Below are 16,514 nucleotides of genomic sequence, written 5' to 3'. Positions count from 1 at the left end.
TTCTAGCTTACCTTTATCATTTCTGTCAACAACATTGTTTAGTTCTGCCTGTTTTTTTTTTTAACTTCAGATAGTACCATCATTTAAGGTCATTCTTCTTTTGTTCAATGCATGTTTGTGAGATTAATCTATGTTGTTGGGTATTTCCTGTAGTTTGTTCACATTCGTTGCTATATAATATTTCTTTGTATGAATATATTACAATTTATTTATGTATTCAGAAGTTGATGGACTATCAGCTAGTTTTCAGTTTCATCCATCACAAAGATTGTTACTACCAATATTCCTGTTAATATATTATGAATACTCTCTTTGAATGTACTTTAACAGTGGAATTGTTCTATCCTGTTTTATGAAGAGTTCCAAAATCTTTTTCAATGTAGTTGTACTAATTTATACATAATTAGCATAAGTAATATTATATTCTCCATTCTCACCCCACTTGGGTGTTACTGCAATTTTATTATGGTTTTAATTTGCATTTTTCTGATTATTAATGATATTGAGCACCTTTTCCTATGCTTATTGACAATTAGATATTCTCTTTTGTGAATTGCCTGTCCAAATACTTTGCCCAGTTTCCATTAGGTTACATAAAGGGTATTGAACAAATAAGTAAATATTTTAGGAATAATGAAGCTATATTTCTAACTGTTTAAGAAGGGCATTACAATCATAGAAAGAAAGAAAACTAAAATTACTCTTGAAATATTGATTGGAAATAGAAGAATTGATATGAGGTCATGGTTCTTAGTATATGTCAATGGATATATAGGCAGCAAAAGTATGTGATGAACCTGGAATATATCATTATGACAAAATGCAAACAAATAATCAGTGACGAAATTGTATCAAAAGGACACAGAAACCACTTTGGATGGCCTCCCACTGGCAAAGCTGAGGACATTTTGAGCATAAAAATAAATAATAATAACAATGGATTATTGTTCCATTAAATAAAATGGAGAACTGTAAGTCCTAAACAAGTTTAAAGTTTGATGAGAAATGGTCTATTTAAATTGTTTCAAATTATTTCCCACAAACCACTTCTTAAATAGAAATGCAAAAGGTGCAACTTGATAGTGAAGAATCCTGGGAGAGATCATCTTAATCAAATGACCAGGGTGAATGTCATCAGAAATTAGACAAAATAAAATTATGCACTGCCTGTTAATATGCAAAGAGAACTCAGCATCGACTGCAGTGATATTCCCACCAATAATGTATATGGAATCTACGAGGAAACAGCAAAGAAAGTGAAATTGAGGGATATTCTCTAAAGTGACTGGTCTATAATCTTTAAAAGTGTTAGTCACAAAAGTTAGGAAAGGTTGAGAAACTGTCCAAGACAAAGAAGAATAAAGAGACATGACAAAGACACCTGTGTTTCTGGTCTTTAGTGAAACCTGAATGGGATTTGAGGATCCCCCCCCCCCACAAGAACATTAAATAATTTATAGCGACTCAACCTGTGTCAGGCCAGAGAGGGCTGGGAGGGGAGTAAACAGCTGGGGTGCTGGTGGCATCCGGGTCAGTTCATGACCACCTGCAGGGGAAGATTAAGGTCCGTTGAGACCTGGGTGCAGAAGAAAATATTGGGCGCCTTAAGAAAAAAGAGAAACAGGGAAAATAAAAATACATGTTAACCATATTTTAAATAAATAAAATATATTATGTATTATTAATACTAAAATTTCACATATGAAACCAAACTTGGTGTCATTAGAAAAAGCGTGAGGCCCTAGCCAGTTGGCTCAGTGGTAGAGTGTTGGCCTGGCGTGCAGGATCCCGGGTTCGATTCCCGGCCAGGGCACACAGGAGAAGTGCCCATCTGCTTCTCTACCCCTCCCCTTTTCCTTCCTGTCTGTCTCTCTCTTCCCCTCCCACAGCCAAGGCTCCATTGAGCAAAGTTGGCCCAGGCGCTGAGGATGGCTCTGTGACCTCTGCCTCAGGCACTAGAATGGCTCTGGTTGCAACAGAGCAACGCCCTATGATGGGCAGAGCATCACCCCCTGGTGGGCATGCCAGGTGGATCCCAGTTGGGCGCATGCGGGAGTCTGTCTGACTGCCTCCCGGTTTCCAACTTCAGAAAAATTAAAAAAAAAAAAGCGTGAAGTTGGGTTTTGCGGTGCCCTTCAGAAGTGGAGGCCCAGGGCACATACGGTTAAACCCGCCTCTGAAGCGTCTGTGAGAGAATCTGCAGTCACCTCCATCCACGGTCTGGGCTGGCGAAGCTCCTAGGAAACTTCCTTTCTTCCTCTGCCCCTCCTTCCTCTGTCTGCATCTCTTCCCTGCATCTGCACCTCCCTGCCCTGCACCTGTGCCAGGACTCGAACAATGGTCCCACAGGAACTTCGTACTGGATTCAGGGATGCCAGGAGCGCCCACACTGGCAGCTCACGCAGTCCGGGCTGCCCTCCTCCGCTGGCTCAGCTTGAGCACCTTGTGCTTCCATATCTCTGACACCTCCAGGGAGAAGGCATCCAGGCACCAGGGCCCATTGGGTCATACTGATCCTTGGGGTTCCGGAATGTTGCAGAACTCTAGCCAGAGCCAGAGCCAGAGCCAATGCAGTTGCCCTGGCACATCCTGGCCGGCCATCATTTCCATGTAGGGAACGGTAGCCACCACGGGTGCAGCCAGGTCACACTTGTCCCCCACTAGCCCTGTGGCAAGTCTTCCAAATTCGTCACCCTCTTGATCCACAGCCTGTACTTGGGGCTGTCCTTAAAGGACTTGGTGTTGTTGAGCCAGTCAATTTACACGACCAGTAATTTATCAGTGTTATTGTCCTGATTTTGATGGTTTTATTGTGGTTATGTTTGTGGGAAAAATACACTGAAGCATTAGGTGTGATGGGCATCGAGAGGGGGTTTTATTTTACTTTATTACAAGCTAATCAGGTAGCCTGTTACTATTTCAAAGATGCTGGAAGGAGACATAAAAGGCATGAGTCAGAGACAAAATTTCATTATTCCTGGCACAGGAAGCAGCATGGCACAGGATAGACACATCACCATTTGTGTCTATCTCATCTTCCTCCAAAGTCCCACTGGAGGCAACACAGAGAGCCCAGATGGCACCTGCATATGCAGTAGGTTGCAATACAGGGAGAAACATTTAACTTGGGGAGCCTGCTGTGCTATAGGAAACAGTGAGCAAGTCTGATTTTTGTCCAGAACATTATCTCATTCGTTGCTCAAGGTTGCTCACTGCAAAAGGAACCCTGATTCATAACCGCAGGGATCAGAGTGTGTGTCCAGGGAAAATACGTACCAGTATTTTTTATATTATTGCAACTATTTCAAGATTGTGAACACTCAAACTGCCATCAGCAGTAGAGTATAAGGTGTATTTATAAACTGAGTTTGTGTAGCAATGAAAAGAGTTAAACTACTGTTACATAAAACAACATGGATAAATCTTACAAATATAAGGCTAAAATACCAAGCACAAATACAAAAAATATGTTTATAGTGCATTGTTTTGTTTATAGAAAGTTGAACGGTGGATGGTATTATCTGTGAAAACAGGTAAAGAGAGATGGGGTCCTAAAGACACTGAACCAGCAGGTGTACCAGATAGGCTTCTGAGATGCCAGCAACTTTTTTCTTCACCAATGTGGTGACTATATGGTTATGTTAAGTTTGTGATACTTCACTGAGCTAAACACATGATATATGCAGTTTTCTATGTTTTACTTAAACAAAAGACTTAAATGTAAAAAAAATGCTAGTGTATGCTTATTGTATAAGTCAAATAGTACAAAGACGTGTAAAGGAAATGCTAATAACTTTCCCAGCTTCCTCATTGCTGGGTTATCCATTTTTAATAGACTAGTATGCATCCTTTTATATTTTCTCCTAGATGAACAAGCAAATTTAATCATATATATAAGGTCTACCGGAAAGTTCTGTCCGTTCCTATCCCAACAAGTTTCGACATGTAAGCACGTTTATTTGGCACATGTGTGCCTCTCTATTTTTATCACTTAATGTATACATACTGACGTAGCAAATTAACTAAAACAAAGTTGATTCACGTTAGTCTTCTGTGTGAAGCAATAGTGTACCCATGGCTACTGATAAAGTTCATTTATGCCACTGTAATATTACGAATTTCAACAAGGAAGAAATGCTACAGAAGCATGTCTGTCGCATCCACCATATTCCCCAGACTTAGCACCCTCCGACTATCACTTGTTTTTGTCCTTACAAAATTTTTTGAAGGGCAAAAAATTCAAAAATGAAGAAGATATCAAACAAGCACTGGTTCAATTTTTCACATCAAAAGATAAAACAGGCCTGACCTGTGGTAGCGCAGTGGATAAAGCGTCAACCTGGAAACGCTGAGGTTGCCGGTTCAAAACCCTGGGCTTGCCTGGTCAAGGCACATATGGGAGTTGATGCTTCCTGCTCCTCCCCCCCTTCTCTCTCTCTGTCTTTCTTCTCTCTTCTCTCTCTCTCTCTCTCTCTCTCTCTCCTCTCTCCTCTCTATAATGAATAAATAAAATCTTAAAAAAAAACAAAACCAAAAAATAAAAAATAAACACCTCCCTTTAAAAAAAAAAAAAAGATAAAACATTTTTCAAAAATGGGATATACAAATTGCCCTCATGCTGGCAAGAAATCATTAATAATAATGGCAATTATATTATTTAATAAAGTTTATTGACGGTAAGAAAAATTTGTATTTTGTTTTATAACAAAAATGGACAGAACTTTCTGGTAGACCTTATACAAATATCTTTGGTTTCTTTTTTGTTTGTTTCATTGTTTGCTTTTATCCATTTTATACACACTATAGATTTTAAACTCTAATATTTTTATTTGACAATTTGTCATAGATTTTTCTATAAGTCAACAACTATAGTTGTTCTTCTAGGTCTATATGTCTTCTATGTCTATAGTTGAACTTCTATGTCTAATTTTTTACACACACATGTGAAATTTTATTCTTGAACACATAATGAACATAAACTGCTGTTTTTAATGAAGCCTTTTTTTCTGTAGACCCCCCACATGATATCTCTGATTTCTTGAAAAACCTAACACTTTCCTTCCTACTTTTTTATTTATAAGTATATAGTTTATATAAACAACCAATTATGTATATAAAATAAAAATTTACATAAAATATATATGTTTATATTAATATTATCATGCTTGTTCATTTTATTTACTATTTATAATCTATCTTGTTTCCAAAATACATTTAATGTAGTATGTACTTTGACCCATTTAATGATCAAAACCCTATATAGTGCACAAACACTGAAAATCTTATATAAATACACATAGCTGTTTGATATACAGCATATTAAAGATGAAAGAGTGTGAGTAGTTTTAGTTTCCATCACAATTTAAATATAACCTAAGGCATTTGGAGAAAAAGTACTTTTTTGGAGGTAAATACTATTAAGACTTTATCAGGATATACTGTTTGCACCTTCTGGAAACAAATGAAAATGTTAAGCTCAATAATATGCATTTAATATTTGTCTTTTTTTCTTCCTCTTCTTTTAGAGACAGACTCTCCTGCATGTGCCCAGACCAGGATTCACCTGGCAATCTCTGTGTTAGGCAGAAGCTCTGTTCATCTGGGGTCATGCTCGCAACCAAGCTATTTTTAGTACCTGAGGTGGAGGCTCCATGGAGCCATCCTCAGTGCTGAGGAGGGCTGGAGAAGCAGATGGTCGCTTCTCCTGTGTTCCCTGACCAGGAATCGAATCTGGGACATCCAAATTCCAGGCCCATGCTTTACCACTGAGTCAACCGGCCAGGGCCTAATTTTTCTAATATCTGCATGTTTTCTCCTCTCTCTGGTGGAGAAAAACCTCATTATTAAATCATTAATGTTATTGCTTATAAGAAGTTATAGCCAGTTAACTAGATATTCTTTCATTATGCTTAATTTAAACTATCTCTTACCTTTTGAAGTGTATCATAACTTCAACAAATAATTAAATTTGCTTTTTTTTAATGAAAATTATCCTGTAAATTGACATGAATTTCTTCATAAACTATGGCTAATTAACATGTGAAATTAAAATAAACTCTATAGCATTTTATGGCAGTTTCATTATTTTTTGAAGTATCACTCTATAGTGTTGTTTATACAACAGTGAGGGGCATGTTTTTAGAATACCAACTTTAAAAAAGTGATATTAACATCATTAGAGTATACAAAAAGTTTACATCTCCTTTTAAAGTTAAATGGGAATAAGGAATATTAATTTAATTACCTTAAAAGAAGCTCTCAACTTAAACATTCATCATTATAAATTATTGTCAAGCCTGGAAAAATATGTGAACATATACTTTATAAGTAATCTTTATTTGATGTTGAATTTCTATCAGAGGTAGGTGATTTATAAGTCAGAAGTAATACCAGTATCTATGGTTTACTGTAAAATATAGGAAATAGGTTTTAGAGACAGGACTCTGAGGAGCCAGCCTGCAGTTATGCAAGAGAAAGAGCATTTTTCCTTCTGCAGCATCACTCACGTGGTGTGTGTTGTAAGTCTGAGTCTCCAAATAGTCATTGGGTCTGGTTTGAGGATCCTACCAGGGGTGACAGGATCTGTACACTTTTTGTTTGCAACATTTCTGTTAATTAGACTTTGGAATCATCTCATCTTGATTAAAGAGTCTCCCGTTAAGAAAAATCTGTCTTCTCTCCTCTGAGATTATTAGAGCACACTGTTTCCACTCTTTCTGACAGGATAGGGCTGAGCTCAATGATTCATGGTCCATAATTTATCAGGCCTCTCACGCCAGGGGGCTGGGGCTTCACAGAGGTGGCTGTTCACTATTGTCACTCCCCACCTAGCTATCTGTCTTCTTCTTTGGTACAAAGTGCCAGCTGCCTTTGGTGCTTCTGTGCTTTGACTTCATGATTGAATTTCTTGTTTAACATGAACCATTTCATCTCTGATACTGGGCAGGTCTTTGAACGGACTGGCCAAACACTGCAAACCAAATAACCCCAGGGGTCAGTTATTCATTATGAGGGATGTAATCATTCATAATCATACGCTAACTGCTGGAGAGCAATTCAGATTTTGCTAACCAGTTCCTGTTGACAGCTTTGCTATCAAATCTTGTACGGTAGAGTCTCACATGATTTAGCTCTTGCTGTTTCTATGTACTTACTGCTTTAAGCTGATGAAAAAAATTGCATTGGATTAATATTTAAAATTAAAATGGATGATCACCCTAGCTTAATGACAGATGTCACAATGCTGCTGCTGAATGCCTTTGAATTTTTCATTAATATTAATTTGTAGTTTGTAGAGAAATGGTATAATTAAGCTACTACACACATACAATTCAAATATTGATTAAATGAGCCATAAATCTGTAATCATAAAATGATTGATTTTAACCATCTGCGTTTGATTTTATGGTCTTAGAATTTTCAAAATTCATTATATTTCAGTAATAACATGGAACGTAATTTTTCTAGTAGGTTTGTTACTAGCAAATACTTTTTAAATTTTCTGACCAGCATGAATTTGTTTTAGGTTGTCGGAAATGACATAAAATTTTCCAGTGAGACCTTACCTAAAAAAATGATATAGCTGATATCCATATTAATCATCATTAACAGTGATTTACTGTATATACTATAAGAACCTAAGATTGAACTAAGAATCTGATTTTTCTTAGAAGAAGAAAGTGATGCCATTTACCCAAAATTAGTATGATACTTAGTTTGAATTGTCTTTCTTTTCTTTTCTTTTTTTTTTACAGAGACAGAGAGAGTCAGAGAGAGGGATAGATAGGGACAGACAGACAAGAATGGAGAGAGTTTTTTAAAATTATTTATTAAATTTAATGCAGTGACATTGATAAATCAGGATACATATGTTGAGAGAAAACATCTCCAGATAATTTTGACATTTGATTGTGCTGTATACCCCTCCCCCAAAGTCAAATTGTTTTCTGTCACCTTCTATCTGGTTTTCTTTGTGCCCCTCTCCTCCCCTAACTCCTCTCTCCGTCCTCACAACTTCCCCCCTCCCCCCACCCCCCACCCCCATTGCCATCACATTCTTGTTCATGTCTCTGAGTCTCATTTTTATGTCCCATCTATGTATGGATTCATATAGTTCTTAGTTTTTTTCTGATTTACTTATTTCACTTCGTATAATGTTATCAAGGTCCATCCATGTTATTGTAAATGATCCGATGTCATCATTTCTTATGGCTGAGTAGTACTCCATAGTATATATGTACCAAAGCTTTTTTATCCACTCGTCCTCTGACGGACACTTGGGCTGTTTCTAGATCTTCGCTATTGTGAACAATGCTGCCATAAATATGGGGGTGCATTTCTTCTTTTCATACAGTGCTATGGTGTTCTTGGGGTATATTCCTAACAGTGGGATAGCTGGGTCAAAAGGCAGTTCGATTTTTAATTTCCTGAGGAATCTCCATACTGTTTTCCACAGTGGCTGTACCAGTCTGCATTCCCACCAGCAGTGCAGGAGGGTTCCCTTTGCTCCACATCCTCGTCAGCACTTATTCTGTGTTGTTTTGTTGATGAGCGCCATTCTGACTGGTGTGAGGTGATATCTCATAGTGGATTTAATTTGCATTTCTCTAATGATTAGTGATGTTGAGCATTTTTTCATCTGCCTATTGGCCATCTGTATGTCCTCTTTGGAGAAGTGTCTATTCATCTCTTTTGCCCATTTTTGGATTGGATTGTTTGTCTTCCTGGTGTTGAGATTTACGAGTTCTTTATAAATTTTGGTTATTAACTCCTTATCCGACATATTGTCAAATATGTTCTCCCATTGTGTAGTTTGTCTTTTTATTCGGTTCTTGTTGTCTTTAGCTGTGCAAAAGCTTTTTAGTTTGATATAGTCTCATTTGTTTATCCTGTCTTATATTTCACTTTTCCGTGGAGATAAATCAGCAAATATATTGCTCCGAGAGATGTCAGAGAGCTTACTGCCTATGTTTTCTTCTAATATGCCTATAGTTTTAAGGCTTACATTTAAGTCTTTTATCCATTTTGAGTTTATTTTTGTGAGTGGTGTAAGTTGGTGGTCTAGTTTTATTTTTTTGCAGGTAGCTGTCCAATTTTCCCAACACCATTTGTTATAGAGATGTCTTTACTCCATTGTATTTCCTTACCTCCTTTGTCAAATATCAGTTGTCCATAGAACTGTGGGTTTATTTCTGGGTTCTCTGTTCTGTTCCATTGATCTATATGCCTGTTCTTATGCCAGTACCATGCTGTTTTGAGTACAATGGCCTTGTAGTATAACTTGATATCAGGAAGTGTGATACCTCCCACTTTATTCTTCTTTTTTAAGATTGCTGAGTCTATTCGTGTTCTTTTTTGGTTCCATACAAATTTTTGGAATATATGATCTATATCTTTGAAGTATGTCATTGGTATTTTAATTGGTATTGCATTGAATTTATAGATTGCTTTGGGTATTATAGACATTTTAACGATGTTTATTCTTCCTAACCATGAGCATGGTATATGCTTCCACTTGTTTGTATCTTCCTTGATTTCTTTTATCAATGCTTTGTAATTTTCCGAGTACAGGTCTTTAGTCTCCTTGGTTAAGTTTACTCCTAAGTACTTTATTTTTTTGGTTGTAATTGTGAAGGGGATTGTTTCCTTGATTTCTCTTTCTGACTGTTCATTGTTGGCGTATAAAAATGCCTCTGATATCTGAGTATTGATTTCATATCCTGCCACTTTGCTGAATTCATTTATCAGGTCCAGTAGTTTTTTTGACTGAGACTTTAGGGTTTTCTATATACAGTATCATATCATCTGCAAATAATGATAGTTTTACTTCTTCTTTTCCAACTTGAATGCCTTTTATTTCTTCTTCTTGTCTGATTGCTGTGGCTAGGACTTCCAGGACTATTTTAAATAAGAGTGGTGAAAGGGGGCACCCCTGCTTTGTTCCTGATCTTAAGGGTATTGCTTTTAATTTTTTCCCATTGAGTATAATGTTGGCTGTGGGTTTGTCATAGATGGCTTTTATCATGTTGAGGTATGTTCTCTGTATTCCCACTTTGCTGAGAGTTTTGATCATGAAAGGGTGCTGGATTTTATCAAATGCTTTTTCTGTATCCATTGAAATTATCATATGGTTTTTCTCCTTCTTTTTGTTTATGTGATGAATCACATTGATTGATTTACAAATATTGTACCATCCTTGCCTCCCCAGAATAAATCCCACTTGATCATGGTGTATGATTTTTTTCATATATTGTTGGATCCAGTTTGCTAATATTTTGTTGAGGATTTTAGCATCTATATTCATCAGAGACATTGGCCTATAATTTTCTTTCTTTGTGTTGTCTTTGCCTGGTTTTGGAATCAGAATTATGCTTGCCTCATAAAAGGAGCTTGGAAGTCTTCCTTCCTCTTGAATTTTTTGAAATAGTTTGAGAAGGATAGGAGTTAGTTCTTCTTTGAATATTTGGTAGAATTCAGTTGTGAAGCCATCAGGCCCCAGACTTTTCTTTGTTGGGAGTTTTTTGATAACTGTTTCGATCTCATTTGGTGTAATCGGTCTGTTTAGGTTTTCTGATTCTTCCAGATTGATTTTTGGAAGATTGTATGTTTCAAGGAATTTGTCCATTTCATCTAGGTTGTCTAGTGTTTTGGCGTACAGTTCTTCATAATATTTTCTTACAATATTTTGTATTTCTGTTGTGTCAGTTGTTATTTCTCAACTCTCATTTCTTATTTTATTTATTTGAGTCCTCTCTCTCTTTTTCTTGGTGAGTCTACTTAAAGGTTCATCAATCTTCTTTACCTTTTCAAAGAACCAGCTCCTAGTTTCATTGATCCTCTGTATTGTTTCTTTAGCCTCTATGTCATTTATTTCTGCTCTAATCTTTATTATTTCCTTCCTTCTACTACATTTGGGCTTTACTTGCTGTTCTTTTTCTAGTTCTTTTAGATGCAGGGTTAAGTTGTGTATTTGAGCTTTTTCTAGCTTCTTAAAGTGTGCCTGTAGTGCTATGAACTTCCCTCTCTGTACTGCTTTTGCTGTGTCCCATAAATTTTGAGTTGTTGTATGCTCATTGTCATTTGTTTCTAGAAATTTTTTTATTTCTTCTTTGATCTCATTTTTTATCCATTCATTATTTAACAACCTGCTATTTAGTTTCCATGTTTTTGAGAATTTTTGAGCTTTTCTGATGTGGTTCATTTCTAGTTTCATGCTGTTGTGATCAGAGAAAGTGCTTGATATGATTTCAATCTTCTTAAATTTGTGGAGAGCACTTTTGTGCCCTAACATGTGGTCTATCCTAGAGAATGTACCATGAGCACTTGAAAAGAATGTAATTTCTGCTGCTTTAGGGTGAAAGGTTTTAAAGATATCTATTAAATCGAGTTGATCTAGTGTGTCCTTTAAGTCTGCTGTTTCTTTGTTAATTTTATTTCTTGAGTATCTATCTAGTGATGTTAGTGGAGTATTGAAATCCCCTACTATTATAGTATTGCTGTTGATCTCACCCTTTAAATCCACCAAAGTCTGCTTTATATATTTAGGTGTTCCTATATTAGGTGCATAGATATTTATAATAGTTCCTGTTGGATTACTCCCTTTATCATTATGTAGTGGCCTTCTTTATCTCTTACTATATCTTTTGTTTTAAAGTCCAATTTGTCTGATATAAGTATTGCTATCCTAGCTTTATTTTCATTTCCATTTGCATGAAATGTTTTTTTCCATCCTTTTACCTTCAATCTATGTGTATCTTTTGTTCTAAGGTGTGTCTATTGTAGACAGCATATGTACGGGTCCTGTTTTCTTATCCACGCAGCTACCCTATGTGTTTTGATTGGATCATTTAATCCATTTACATTTATGGTTATTATTTATATATAGTTGTTTATTGCCGTTTTATTCTTTAAAGCTGTATTCCATTTTTGCTATATTCTTTTCCCACTTTGATCTGTTTACAACAGGCCCCTTAACATTTCCTGCAGCATTGGTTTGGTTATAATGAATTCCTTGAGTTGTTTTTTGTCTGGGAAGCTTTTTATTTCTCCTTCAATTTTAAATGATAATGTAGTCTTGGTTGTAGGTTCTTGTTCTGCATTACTTTGAATATTTCTTGCCAGTCCCTTCTGGCCTCAAGTGTTTCTGTTGAGAAGTCGGATGTCATCCTAATGGGGGCTTCTTTGTAGGTGATACCTTTTTTTTCTCTTGCAGCTTTTAATATTTTCTCTTTATCGCTTAGCTTTGGTATTTTAATTATGATGTGTCTTGGTGTAGGTTTCTTTGGGTTTCTCTTTAATGGAGTCCTCTGTGCTTCTTGAACTTGTGACAGTTTCTCCTGCATTAATTTAGGGAAGTTTTCAGCTATGATATGATTGAACAAAGTCTCTATCCCTTGTTCTTTTTCTTCTTCAGGAACCCCTATGATGCGGATGTTATTTCTCTTCATGTTGTCACAGAGCTCTCTAAGAGTTTCCTCAGACTTTTTGAGTCTCTTTTCTTTTTTCTTCTCTGCTTTCATGCCTTCATTCCAGTTGTCCTCCAACTGGCTGATTCGATCCTCAGCTCTATCTATCCTATTTTTAATTCCTTCTATTGTGGTCTTTATTTCTGATCTTGTATTTGTCATCTTCGTCTGATTCTTTTTTATACTTGCTATTTCTTTATTTAGGTGTTCATAATGACCATCCATTGTTCTAAGATCCCTAAGCATCTTCACAATCATTATTTTGAACTCTGCATCTGGAAGTTTGATTATTTTCATATCACTCAGTTCATCTCCTGAAGGTATCTCTTGTGGTTTCATTTGGATTGCACTTTTTTGTCTTCTCATTGTGTTTGGGTGTTTTATTTGTAGAGTTGGTTGAGCCTAGGCTTGGTGTTGTCTGCCTCCAGTTTTCAGTTATGTTATTTCTAGGTCTTCTTGGGTTGGTATCAGCTATTATTTGTAATTCACTTTCGGATTTGGGCAGCTTTGAAATCTTGATTTGTTTGTTTTCTTAACAGGTGATAGTCTTGTTTATTGATCTCAGCAGGGGGCTTCCTTGAAAGTGTATCCAGGAATGCGATGGGTGTAATATGATACTCTGAAGGCCTCTTCAGTCAACTAATCTCTCTGGGTGCAGGGTGTTTTCTCAGCTTCAGTAGGGGGAGGTGTATCTCAGATCTCCATGGAGACCTGAGTTCCTGCCCCTTCTCCCCACTTCTTGTTTTCAGCTGTGTCTTGTTGTGATGATTGTAGCTGGAGAGATGTCCGGAGATCTCAGATCCAGAAGCAATTCAGTACTGTTTTGTGGAGGGTTCAGTCCCTCCCCCAGCTATGGCCGCCTCCAGCACAGATAAGTCAGCTTTTTTAGTTTGTTTCCTGCATTCCTTAGCTCCTCACAGTCTGTCCCTCTCTCTGTCCTTTCCACTTGGGAGATAAGCTGGTATTTTCAACACACCTCACTCCCTGGTCGCCAGGCAAGTGGCTGTGAGCAGTATTTTCTGCTCTTTTCCCTTGGGTGAGATCCCCTCTGGGCTCTCAGCCTCCCCCTCCCCTCCGTTCCTGTAAGCAGAGGAGGTTCAGGCACTCCCTACCAGATTTGTTGTGACTTCTTCTTTGCTCCTTGGTTTTTGAGAGCTGTTCTTGTAGTCCAGAGTTGGTTTTTCATGCTGATTTTTCCTAAATTGATATGTATTCCAGTTTGGTGGTGAGAGCTGGGTGTCTGTGCGTCCGCCTACTCCGCTGCCATCTTCCCATCCTCACAGAGAGAGTTTTTTGTTGTGACACCTTAGTTCAGCGGTTCTTTAGGTGGGGTTGCCTAAAGCCATCAGAAAATACATAATGCATATCAGGTATTTACATTCTGAATCATAACTGTAGCAAAATTACAGTTATGAAGTAGCCACCAAAATTATTTTTTGGTTTGGGGTCACCGTAACTTGAGGAACTGTATTGCGGGCTCACGGCATTAGAAAGGTTGAGAACCACTGCTTAGTTGTTCATTGATTGCTTTCTCACATGTGCCTTGATCACGGGTTTTCAGCAGACCGAGTAACCCCCTTGCTGGAGCCAGCCACCTTGGGTCCAAGCTGGTGAGCTTTGCTCAAATCAGATGAGCTTGTGCTCAAGCTGGCAACCTCGGGGTCTTGAACCTGGGTCCTCCACATCGCAGTCCAATGTTCTATCCACTGCACCACTGCCTGGTCTATCTGAATTGTCTTTGTTGATTGTGTATTCCCCTGTGTTTAATTCATTTCCCCTGTGTTTAGGCAATAAGCACATATGTCATGTTTGTAACATTAGATGAACATGGGCCCACAGAACAGTATTAAACATACACCATCTTAACTGGATGCATTTGCAAATTCCAGACAGAAAACTTGATTTTGATAAAAGAACAGTGTATTTACTTGGTCATTAACAAATATTTATTAAATGTATAAGGTATTATACTAATTTCTGCTGTGGGGTATATAGGTGAATACAAATGTTCTTTAACTTCAAGGTATCTTACTATATATATATTGTGACATCTTAGGATAAGCGGTGCACGCCACCAGCCATGAAAACTGAGTACATCCAGTACATGGCTGGAGAAGAAAAAAAAAAAAAAAGGATAAACAACCATTCGAAATGTAGCAATATTTTCCACAGAACTCTATGTACCCAACTTCAAGGAAGCCCTACCCTAGAGACTTAGCTAAGAACAAGGTCAACTAATCGCACCTCTCCCGCCCTTGTAAGCGTTGCTTGCTTGCTCAGCCTAGATAGCCACCCTATGAAAAGGAGCCATTTTAGAAGTTCGGAGCTGCAGTGTTTCCTTGCGTGGGTTGCCTGCAGTCCCTGTGCAGGTTTGCAATAAAACTTATAAAATTCACTTTGGGTTTGCTGTGGTTTGTCTCTTGGGATGTAACATATATGCCAGGAAACTTATGAGGAATGTATGCAATAACCATATACAAGTTCCACTTTTTATTTATTTATTTTTCCACAACCTCCTAGGTTTGTGAGAAAGAGAAAGAAGCTTCTCTTTTGGCCTGTCATATTTGGATATACCTTCACTGAAAACACACGTGCTAAAGACAGAACAGTACACAAGTTTAGGGCACCTCAGAGTCATCTGGAGGACTGTTGTAATACAGATTGCTGGCATCACCCTCAAAATTTCTTAATCAGTGGGTCTAGGGCGGGGCCTGAGAATTTGCTTTTCTGACAAGTTTCCAGGTGATGCTGATATTACTGATTTATAAAACCACTGGATTAGAGACTTCAAAAATTGTTAGTAAAAAAACATAGGGAGCATTTCCTTTTTTGCCTTTTTAAGCATTTCCTTCCTTTCTTTTCTCTTTATGTCTTCCTTCCTCCTTTCCTCCCTCCCTTCCACTCCCTCACTCTATCCATCTTTTCCTTACCCTCCCTTCCCTTCTGCTTCTCTCTCCCTCCCTTTCTTCCTCCCTCCATCTCTACATCCTCCCTCCCTCCCCACCTCCCTCTCTTCCTTCCTTGCTTCCCTCCTTCCTTCTTCTGTTTTCCTTTGTAACATGACTTTTCCTCCTCTTCACTCTCAAGAGACTCAATGATCTACACAAAGGATCAAAATCAACACTTTGAAACAGCTTACACTATAATTTGCTGAATTCTGAGCTAGTTAATTTTTCTTTCTGCTGTACTGGGGGAAAGTAAATAAGGAGAAGACTGAGTAAAAATGGTAGGTTTGCATAACATAAAGTGATTGGTTAAAGTGGAGAATTTGTACTCTTTGATTTGATTCACTGGTAGGCACTAAAACTTCCCTCCACACAAACACTCAGGTGAGCATCCTCAGGTGTCTAAAGCTGGCAGAGTTTAGTACATTCTAAAAGGCCAGTTCAAATTGTTGATGGGATGGGCACTCTAAGTGCTGGAGCTCATTAGGAGCTAAAGTTTGGTGCTGCATAGGGGAAATGATAAGAAATGATCTGAATTATTATGACCTGCCTGCTCGATGCATCATAGATATTTTCCTATTTTTAAGCAATGTCAAGGTCCTAAGTCATTTTTCACTCTTACCCTTCTTAATCCAGTAGCATATTTTTAGGTTTCCCAGACTGAACTGTGAGAACACCACATGTAAGTATAGGTACCTTCTGAGATCATTAGTTTTTATTAAAAAGCACACTGCCACATTATCAGCAGAGACTCTAATGCTGAGTATTTTAATATTGTTGTTTTAGTGCATGAGAGAGAGAGACAGAGAGATAGAGACAGGGACTGGAAGGGAGACAGATGAGAGGCATCAACTTGTAGCTGGGGCACTTTAGTTGTTCATTGATTGCTTCTCATAGGTGCCTTGACCTGGGGGCTCCAGGCGAGCCAGTTACTTCTTGCTCAAGCCAGTGACCTTGGACTCAAGCCAGCAACCATGGGATCATGTCGATGATCCCAAATTCAAGTCAGCAACCCGTGCTCTAGCTGGTGAGCCTACACTCAAGCCAGATGAGCCTGCGCTCAAACCAAGCCAGAAACCTTGGGGTTTCAAACCTGGGACCTCAG

This window comes from Saccopteryx bilineata, chromosome 6 (genome assembly GCF_036850765.1).
Source record: "Saccopteryx bilineata isolate mSacBil1 chromosome 6, mSacBil1_pri_phased_curated, whole genome shotgun sequence".
NCBI classification, from domain to species: domain Eukaryota; kingdom Metazoa; phylum Chordata; class Mammalia; order Chiroptera; family Emballonuridae; genus Saccopteryx; species Saccopteryx bilineata.
Note: the sequence above shows the minus strand (reverse complement) of the source record.